Here is a 10,587-nt window from a genome sequence, read left to right as displayed (position 1 = left end):
ACCTAGGCACAGAAGAGGCAACCACACATTGTGGATCACTTTTCAGCTCCAAACAGGTAACTCAGGTCTGGTTACAGGCACCATCTGATATTCATTTGCACCAAAATTCCCCTTGAGGCCCCTTAATTAATACACCTAGTGGCAAGCTTACATCAAACCAGAGCATGACCCAATTACCTCCACAAGTGATATGGCCAAAGAAAAATCTCAGCAGGTATCAAAACCTGCTGGGGTAAATTCTACTTGTGGATCATCCCTACCACAGCTGCTTTTACATTGTGGTCAGTATCAATCCTCAAAGTTAGCCAGCCTGAAAGTCAACCCCATCCACAGATAGGCCATCATCATTCAAAATTCATTTAACATAGAAAGACTCATGTGCCTACACAACAGACATTCCTGAAGCACCTAGAAAGGGAGACTAAGTCACCAAGCCCCACAGGACACCTATTACATAAGACCACCATACCAACACTGGGAGACATAGCAGATCTGCCTAATATATATTCAAACAGAGAAGCAGCCCAAATAAGAGACAATGAAACATCCCAAATGTAAAGAGAGATAACCCAGAAATAGAACTAAGTTAAAAGAGACAAGCAATCTACCAGACAGAGTTCAAAACAATAGTGATAAGGATGTTCAAGTAACTTAGGAGAAGGATGAATTTAGAGAGGAGTTAAACAAAGAGATAGTAAGCATAAAAACAGAAACTATACAAAGAACCAGTCAGAAATGAAGAATACACTATAAGGAATCAATAGTATATTAGATGAAGCAGAGGCTCAAATCAGTGATTTAGAAGACAAGATATCAGAATACAACCAATAAGAACAAAAAAAATTATATTTTTAAATTTTTTTCTTTTTTTTTTTTAATTTTATTTTTTGGTTATTCAATTACAGTTGTCCCATTTTTCCCCCATTGCTCCCCCCTCCCAGCCCATCCCTTCTCCCACAATTGTATCCCTCCCCGTTGTCCATGTACATGAGTCATTCATATACGTTCCTTGACTAGATCCTTTCCTTACCTGTCTCTCCCTCTCCCCTCCCCCCTACTGACTACTATTGTAGTCTTTGTCAATTTAGTTCATTTGTTTGTTTGCTCTTTAGTTTCCTGTATTGGGTGATATCATATGGTATTTTGCTTTCTTTGCCTGGCTTATTTCACTAAGCATAATTCTCTCTAATTCCATCCATGTTGTCGCAAATGGCAGGAGTTCCTTCTTTCTTTCTGCTACATAGTATTCCATTGTGTAGATGTACCACAGTTTTTTGATCCACTCATCCACAGACGGGCACCTAGGCTGTTTCCACCACTTAGCTATTGTAAACAGGGCTGCTATGAACATAGGGGTGCATAAGTTCTCTTGAATTAGGGTTTCAGGATTTTTCGGGTATAATCCTAACAGTGGAATCACTGGTTCAAATGGCATTTCCATTTTTAGTTTTTTGAGGTAATTCCATACTGTTTTCCATAGTGGCTGCACCAGTCTGCATTCCCACCAATAGTGCAGTAGGGTTCCTGTTTCTCCACATCCTCGCCAGCATTTGTTGTTTGTTGATTTGTTGATGATGGCCATTCTGACTGGTGTAAAGTGATATCTCATTGTGGTTTTTACTGGCATCTGTCTGATGGCTAGTGATGTGAGCATTTTTTTCATGTGTCTATGGACCTTCTGTATGTCCTCTTCAGAGAAGTGTTTGTTCAGGTCCTTTGCCCATTTTTTAATTGAGTTGTCTGTTTTCTTGATATTGAGTCATATAAGCTCTTTATATATTTTGGAGATCAGTCCCCTGTCAAAGATATCATTGGCAAATAAGTTTAACCATATGGTTGGTTTCCTTTTCATCTTGCTGATGTTTTCTTTTGCTGAGCAGAAACTCTTTTGTTTGATGTAGTCCCATTTGTTTATTTTTTCCTTTATTTCTCTTGCCTTAGGAAATATATCTGTGAAAATATTGTTACGTGGGATATCTGAAATTTTCCTGCCTATGTTTTCCTCTAGGACTTTTATGGTGTCACGGCTTACATTTAAGTCTTTGATCCATCTTGAGTTTATTCTTGTGTGTGGTGTAAGTTGGTGGTCTAGTTTCATTTTTTTGCACGTCCCTGTCCAGTTCTCCCAGCACCATTTGTTAAAGAGGCTCTTCTCACTCCATTTTATGTTCTTTCCTCCTTTATCAAAGATTAGTTGACCATAGAGGCCTGGGTTTATATCTGGGCTCTCTATTCTGTTTCACTGATCTATATGCCTGTTCTAATGCCAGTACCAGACTGTTTTGATCACAGTGGCTTTGTAGTATTGTTTGAAGTCTGGTATTATGACTCCTTCTTCTGTGTTCTTCTGTCTCAAGATTGCTTTTGCTATTCGGGGTCCTTTTTGGTTTCATAGAAATTTTTGAGGTATTTGTTCTAGGTCTGTGAAATATGTCATTGGTATTTTAATAGGGATTGCATTGAATCTGTAAATTGCTTTGGGTAGTATGACCATTTTGATGATGTTGATTCTTCCCATCGAAGAACATGGTATTTGCTTCCATTTATTTGTATCTTCCTTAATTTCTTTTTTCAATGTTATGTAATTTTCAGAGTACATATCTTTTATCTCTTTGGTTAAGTTTATTCCTAGGTACTTTATTTTTCTTGTTGCTATAGTAAATAGTATTTTCTTTTTTGTCTCTGTCTTTGGTATATTATTGTTGGTGTACAGAAATACCTTGGATTTCTGTATATTTATTTTGTACCCTGCTATTTTGCCAAATTCACTTATTATATCGAGTAGACTTTTAGTGGAGTTTATAGGGTTTTCTATGTATGCTATCATGCCATCTGCATATAATGATAGTTTTACTTCTTTCCCAATTTGGATGCCAGTTATTTCTTTTTCTTGTCTGATTGCTGTGGCTAGGACTTCCAACACTATGTTAAATAGGGGTGGAGAGAGTGGGCAGCCTTGTCTTGTTCCTGATTTCAGGGGGAAATGCTTTCAGTTTTTGTCCATTGAGTATGATGTTGGCTTCAGGCTTCTCATATATAGCCTTAATTATGTTAAGGTATGCTCCCTCTATTCCCATTTGGCTGAGTGTTTTCATCATAAATGGGTGTTGTACTTTATCAAATACTTTTTCTGCATCTATTGATATGATCATGTGATTTTTGTCTTTCATTTTGTTTAGGTGATGTATTATATTTATTGATTTGTGAATATTAAACCATCTTTGCATCCCTCGGATGATTCTCACTTGATCATGGTGGATGATCTCTTTGATGTATTGCTGGATTCTGTTTGCTGATATTTTGTTGAGGATTTTAGCATCTATGTTCATCAGTGATATTGGCCTGTAGGTTTCTTTCTTTGTTGTGTCTTGACCTGGTTTTGGGATTAGGGTAATACTGGCTTCATAGAAAGAGTTTGGGATTTTTCCCTCTTCTTGGATTTTTTGGAATTGTTTGAGGAGGGTAGGAGTTAATTCTTCCCTAAATGTTTTGTAAAATTTGCCTGTAAAGCCATCTGGTCCCAGGCTTCTGTGTACTGGGAGATTTTTGATTACTGTTTCAATTTTTTTCCTTGTTATTGGTCTGTTGAGACTTTCTACTTCTTCTTGGTTCAATTTTGGAAGGTTATATGTTTCTAGAAATCTGTCCATTTCTTCTAGGTTGTCAAATTTCTTGCCATAGAATTGTTTGTAGTAATTTCTTATAATCCTTTGTATTTCTGAGGTATCAGTCATGATTTCTCCTTTTTTGTTTCTGGTTTTGTTTATTTGGGTCTCCTCTCTTTTTTTCTTGATTAGCCTGGCTAAAGGCTTGTTGATATTGTTTAGTTTTTCAAAGAACCAGCTCTGAGTTTTGTTGATCTTTTGAATTGTTTGTTTGGTCTCTATGTCATTTAATTCTACTCTGATCTTGATGATTTCCATCCTTTTTTTTGCCCTAGGCTTTATTTGTTGTTGTTGTTCTAGTTCTTGTAGCTGTAGGGTTAGATTTTTTATTTGAGATTCTTCTACCCTTTTCAGATATGCTTGTATTGCTATGAACTTCTCTCTTAGGACTGCTTTTGCTGTGTCCCATAGGTTTTGGGCTGTTGTGTGTTCATTAACATTAGTTTTCAGAAATTTCTTAATTTCTTCTTTGATGTCATTCTTCACCCATTCATTATTTAATAGCATGTTATTCATCTCCATGAGATTGGGCGTCTTTGATTCTTTTCTCTGAGGTTGATTTTTAGTTTCAAGGCATTGTGGTCTGAAAAGATGCTTGATATGTTTTCAATTTTCTTGAGATTGTTGAGGCTTGTTTTGTGTCCTATCATGTGGTTTATCTTTGAAAATATCCCATGTGCATTTATAAGAATGTATATTTTGTTTCTTTGTGGTGAAAAGTTCTATATATATAAGTTAATTCCATGTGGTTTACTGTGTTGTTCAATGCCTGTATATCCTTGGTGGTTCTTTTTTTCGAAGATCTGTCTATTGTTGATAATGGAGTGTTAAAGTCCCCTACTATGTGTGTGTTACTGATAATATCCTTCTTGTGGTCTTCTAGTATTTTCTTTATGTATTTGGATGCTTCTATGTTGGGTGCATATATCTTTATCAGTGTTATATCTTCTTGTTGGAATATTCCCTTAAATATTATGAAATGTCTTTCTTTATCATTTTTATTTCCCTTGCTTTAAAATCTGTTTTGTCTGATATGAGTACTGCTACTCAAGCTTTTTTTTTCATGTCTGTTTGCTTGGAATACTTTTTTTTGTATCCCTTTACTTTCAGTTTGTGTAAACTTTTGTTTTGAGGTGTGTTTCTTGTAGGCAGCAAATATGTAGGTCCTGTTTTCTTATCCATTCCGTTACCCTATGTCTTTTAATTGGACATTTAGTCCATTTACATTTAAAATGATTATTGACATGTATTTATTCATTTTTCTTTGTACCTCTGTTCCTCTACTCTTTTTTTCTTTTTTTTTCTTTAAATATTCCCTTTAGTATCTCTTGCAATGCTGGTTTGATGAAGATGTACTCTTTTAGTCTTCCTTTGTCTGAGAAACTCCTTATTTCACCTTCCATTTTGAATGAGAGCCTTGATGGGTAGAGTATTTTTGGTTGTAGGCCCTTGTTTTTCATTGCTTGATGTATTTTTAACCATTCCCTCTGGCTTGAGTGTTTCTGTTGAGAAATTGATCGATAGTCTTATTGGAGCTCCCTTTTATGTTATTTGCTGTTTTTGTCTTGCTGCTTTTAGGATTCTCTCTTTATCTTTGAATTGTGATGTGCCTTGTAGTGATTTTTTTGGGGTTCCCCTTCATTGGGACTCTCTGTGCTTCCTGAACTTACAAAACTTTTTCTCTCATCAGACTGGGAAACTTTTCTGTCATTATTTCTCCTATCAGCTTTTCTATTCCTTGTTCCTCTCCTTCTCCCTCTTTAATTCCGATGACTCGGATGTTATTTTTCCTCATGCTATCCTGTAATTCCCTTACATCTTGTTCATAATTTTTCAATCTTTTTTCATTTTGTTGTATTGTCTGGGAATTTTTTTCTACATTGTCCTGTAACTCACTGATCCTCTGCTCTGGTTTATTTAGCCTGCTTTTGACTGATTCTACTGTGTTTTTCAGTTCAGAGATTGTTGTCTTCATTTCTTCCTGGTTCTTGTTAATAGTTTCTATGTCCTTTTTTATGCCAGTGTAGTTCTAAGTAAGTTCCCTGCAATTTTCTTGGATCTGTTGGTAACTTCCTTGGAGGTTGTCGTAACTGTTTTTGAGGTTGTCAAGTATATTGAGCTTCTTCATCATCATTGTTTTGGATTCCATGTCTGACATTTGGGCTATGTCTATTCCATCCACCTTCAAGATACAAGAAAGAAAAAGAAAAACAAAACAAAACAAAAAGAATACCTTAATTAAACAATCTAGCACTACACTTAAAAGACCGAGTAAAACAATAAGCAAAGCCCAAAGCAAGTAGAAGAGAGCAAATACTCAAGATCAGAGTAGATATCAATGACATAGAGGCTAAAAAAATCAACACACAAAATCAGTGAAACCAGGAGCTTATTCTTTTAAAAGATAACAAGATTGATAAACCTTCAACCAGACTCATCAAAAAAAAGAGGACCCAAATAAACAAAATCAGAAAGTAAAGAGACAAAATGACAACTGTTGTCACAGAAATACAAAGGATTCTAAGAAATTACTATGACAATTATACACTGAGAAATTGGACAACCTGGGCAAAATGGACAAATTTCTAGAAACATACAATCTCCCAAAACTGATTCAGAAAGAATTTTAAAAACCCAAGTAGAATGATTACAATGAATTAACTGAAGCACTAAATAAATAAAAATAAATAAATAAATAAAACCTCTTGGCACACAAATTTTCTGGACAGATGGCTTCACAGAATTTTACCAATTATTCAAAGAAGAACTAACATGCATCCTTCTCAAACTATTTCAAATATTCAAGAAGAGTGACAACTTTCAAACTATTTTTATGAGGCCAGTATTATCAATTTCAAAACCAGATAAAGACACAATAAAGAGCCCTGGCTGGGTGGCTCAGTGGATTGAGCACCAGCCTGTGAACCAAAAGATCACTGGTTCAATTCCCAGTCAGGGCACACACTTGGGATGTGGTCCCCAGTTGGGGGTGTGTGAGAGGCAACCACACATTGATGTTTCTCTCCCTTTCTTCCCCTTTCTCTAAAAATAAATAAATAAATAATGACTTAGAGAAGGGAGGGGTATGAGGCTCTTCGGAGTTGGGGAAGGAGAGAAAAAATGGAAACTATAATTGCATAAACAATAAAAAATAATGAAAAAAATTTTCAAAAAATAATTAGAAGTTAAATAATTAGAATTAAAAGTGCCTTTGCTAAATGTGGCATTTTAATAGAAGGGAAACAAACTTTAGTAAAATAACTGAACTTATCAGTTCAGTTAAATTTGGCCTCTCTGGCCAAAATAACCTCTAGATACTCCACATGTATTACACATAATTTTTACTGTTTCTATTTTAAAGCAAAGAGAAAAATAATTACCTTACATGTGATAACGTTCAGTAATTTCTTTTCAAAATTTTAAAGTAGAGCACAGTTAATCAAAATTAGGTACATGAAATGGTGGAGCAATGCCAGCTCAAAAAATTTAACAACTCTTGTACTCACTCTGTTAAATCAATTGAAAAATGGGGGTAGTAATCTTATCTATCATGATCTCATAAGGTTGATGCAAAGTTGTCATGTCAGGACAACTGTAGCCACGATCTCCACCTCGATATGCATGTATTTTCCCAAATCATACTTATATACAGAGTGCCTTAGTGCACATGTGCTATGCTATCTTGCAGTTCTTGTTGGCCCTGTGCCACTTTTGTTTAATACTCTCTATATATGAGCCCCTGTTGTTCATGGGATGCAGAAGCTTGTTACTGTCTTGTCTGCTGCCATGAGAATAAACTTGGAATGAATTTCCTTTCCAATGCTCCACTGTCATTTTTCAAGCCTTGCCAAATCTTTAATTAATGGGCCTGGAGCTGAGCTCTTGTGATAAACTTGGTGCAATAAGCAGGATTCACTGCAAATCAAAACTGGGTAGGAGTTAATCATAGCTACTCAGGGTGAGCTATCAGGTTGGCCCACCACAGATATGTGGGTCATGGTGGTGACTGTGTTGGAGGCTTGGGCAGCCCTGCAGGATTGGGAGTGTGTAGAAGTAACTCCTAAGGTGATAAAGGAGGCCCTGCTGAAGATAGGGGTCTGTCTAGACAAGAAAAGTGCCTGGGTAAGGGCTGGTGCTGCAGGCTGGTTATTTCTAACTGTTCTGCATAAAGCAGTCTGGGTGTCACTTGATTGGAAGCGCAGGTCCTAGAGTTGAAAAAGGACCTGTCCTGGGAGCAAGAAATGAAGGCTTCCTGGGAGAAAACATGGGAGTTATTAGAGGTAGAAATGGCCACCCTTAGGGCCCAGATCAGGACCAGTTCCATGATGGGATCAGAAGTACAGGTTGTAGACTCCTTGGAGGATGAGGATGATAGGGAGGGCCAGACCCCATCACTGTGGTAATGCAGGAGATTAAGGCTGAGCACCCCAAAAGGTCCAGGGGCAAGCCTATCTCCCTCTACAAGTAACATAACACCATACATCTGTACTCGAAAGTGGAGCTAGTGGATTATGGGACCAAATACCAGCAAAGGAGTCAGAACCTTTAGCAGCATAGTTGCTCAAATTCTGGAGTATAGGGGTGGATGGAATTTTGCTTTCTGGCCAGGAAATGGGTAAGCTTGCATCCACTACCATACACCTGGCATAGAGGTAGTGGCTGCAGATCAGACTCCATGTAGTCATTCCCTGTTAGATTGGATCATGGCAGTCACTCACATTCATCGTCGGCAGCCGTCCGTCTCGAGAGATGATGGTGTAGCTTCTTAAGAGTCTATCTGCACCGCCGAGAATGGCTGTGCAGTCCGACTCGGAAGTGACATGGTATCTGTCTCCTCCCATGTTAAATCGACATCTTGCGATGACGCTGGAGTGTCCTCTCCAGTGAAGCTGAAGCTACAGAACCTGGGCAGGGTGATATGGAGGGTCTACTGTTGCCCATGCCCATCCGTCTCGAGAGACAATGGTGTAGCTTCTTAAAAGTCTATATGCACCGCCGAGAATGACTGTGCAGTCCGACTCGGGAGTGACACGGTATCTGTCTCCTCCCATGTTGAATCGACATCTTGCGATGACGCTGGAGTGTCCTCTCCAGTGAAGCTGAAGCTACAGAGCCTGGGCAGGGTGATATGGAGGATCTGCTGTTGCCCATGCAGCAGACCCCCCCTCTCTTCGCAGCTGAAGGGTCCAAGGGAAAGACGGAGTCAATACAGCTTGGCTTCAGGTGCGCCGCAGGAGTTGCCGGTGTTGACTACAACGTCAAACCGCCTTAGGGACTCCGGCTCCGGATTTTCTGTCGGGGTTTACTCCCTTAGCCTTTCCCCTGAAGAGGTATGCCGCAAGGCAGCGGAGGTTTTTTGGAGTCAGAGTTTTCCTTCTCTGATGTGCCCTGACTGGAAGATCGAACCAGCGACACTTAGCTCGCAGGCCGACGCTCAATCCACTGAGCCAAACCAGCCAGGTATAGTCACTCACATTATGTGGCTGAATTTAGGGGATTTGCCATATATGACCAGAAGGTGGCAGTCATATACTGAGTTACAGTGTATACTCATGGCTTGGACGAAGAAGTGTTCACAGCGGGAATGAGGGATTTGGTCCTACAAACTGCATCATGACAGTTATTTGGACCCAAAAGTAACTTCCCTGGGGAAAGAAATAAAGGTTTAGCATACAAAACTTGGGGGTGGGAGATGGAATACTTGTTATTGTGTTATCTCAAGATTTCTCTTTAGCATGCATCCTATCAGACAGTCAGGGCCTACTCTTGTTAGTACTACTAAAACATGTTTTCATTGCCCTTAAACTTGGTCTATAGCAAAGTATATGTGGACTGGGCATACACTTTCACTGGTGAAGCAAATGCCTCAGCATGCTGGGTATGCACAGAGATGCCAAGCAGCACTGCCACTGGCTTACTGTGGAGAGTGAAACCTAATGCCTCTGCATGGCAGTGGCTGTGCCATTGGACTGATGCCGACTCCACCTCCTTATGGAAGGACACATGGACTGAAGTTAAGGGCTTGGTACCCAGCCAAGTGAATTGTCCCAAGTCCCTGTTAGGGTACTCACTCTGAGATGGGCTGGTTAATGGCAACGATGGTGGTGATAGCATAATCCTCTACTCTCTATCTATAACAACAAAATGGCACCGTGCTTTAGATCCCCATGGCAGTCGAGTGATTACCCACACCTTTGTGCCATGAAACCTATGTTGTCTCCAGTGCAAATCACTGGGAAGACATGGCACTGCCTGTGTGGGCACATTCCCAGTTCCTTAGGGGATCCTATGGGTGCGTGAGACCCATGAATGGCCTTATTTTCCATTTAATTAGACAGGATGTTGCACATGAGTGCAACAATATGTTCCAGGTCACATCCTATCTACCCTGAAGAAAGTGCCTACGAACTGGGGAATGCTTAAGACTAGGTACCAGGTAAAAAGAACTGCTTGGTAGTTCTATCCATTGCCATGTTTCCCCTTCCAAGGGACAAGCATAGTCATGGAGGCAGAGGTAACCACTTCGGCTAAGCATACAGCATTGGCCTTTAAAGTGACTCACTGTACCCTGTTCCTTCTCAATAAGGAAGTCAGGCAGTTGTGCAGTGTAGTGCTGCAAAATAGAATGCCACTAGATATACTAATTGCTGCATATGGAGAGGTATGCCCTTTGCTCCACACAAAATGCTGTGTGTATATTCCTAATGCCCAACACAATATGTTTCTTGCTTTACAAGAGTTACAGGATGAGATGGTAAATATAACCAAATCCACTCATGTCCCACCGGGGGTCTAGTGGGCCTCCCTAGCCTCTGGATTGTGTACAATCTTAATTACAGTTCTATGCATTGTAGTTGGTATTTTCTTCTGTTGTTGCAGCTTATGTTGCAGCTGTGGGATTTGGATGCAGTGCTCCTGTCTT

Source organism: Furipterus horrens, unplaced genomic scaffold (assembly GCF_987537825.1).
Source record: "Furipterus horrens unplaced genomic scaffold, mFurHor1.1.pri manual_scaffold_2, whole genome shotgun sequence".
In the NCBI taxonomy this organism is placed as follows: Eukaryota; Metazoa; Chordata; class Mammalia; order Chiroptera; family Furipteridae; genus Furipterus; species Furipterus horrens.
The sequence above is the reverse complement of the archived record's forward strand: the minus strand, read 5'-3'. Positions refer to the sequence as shown.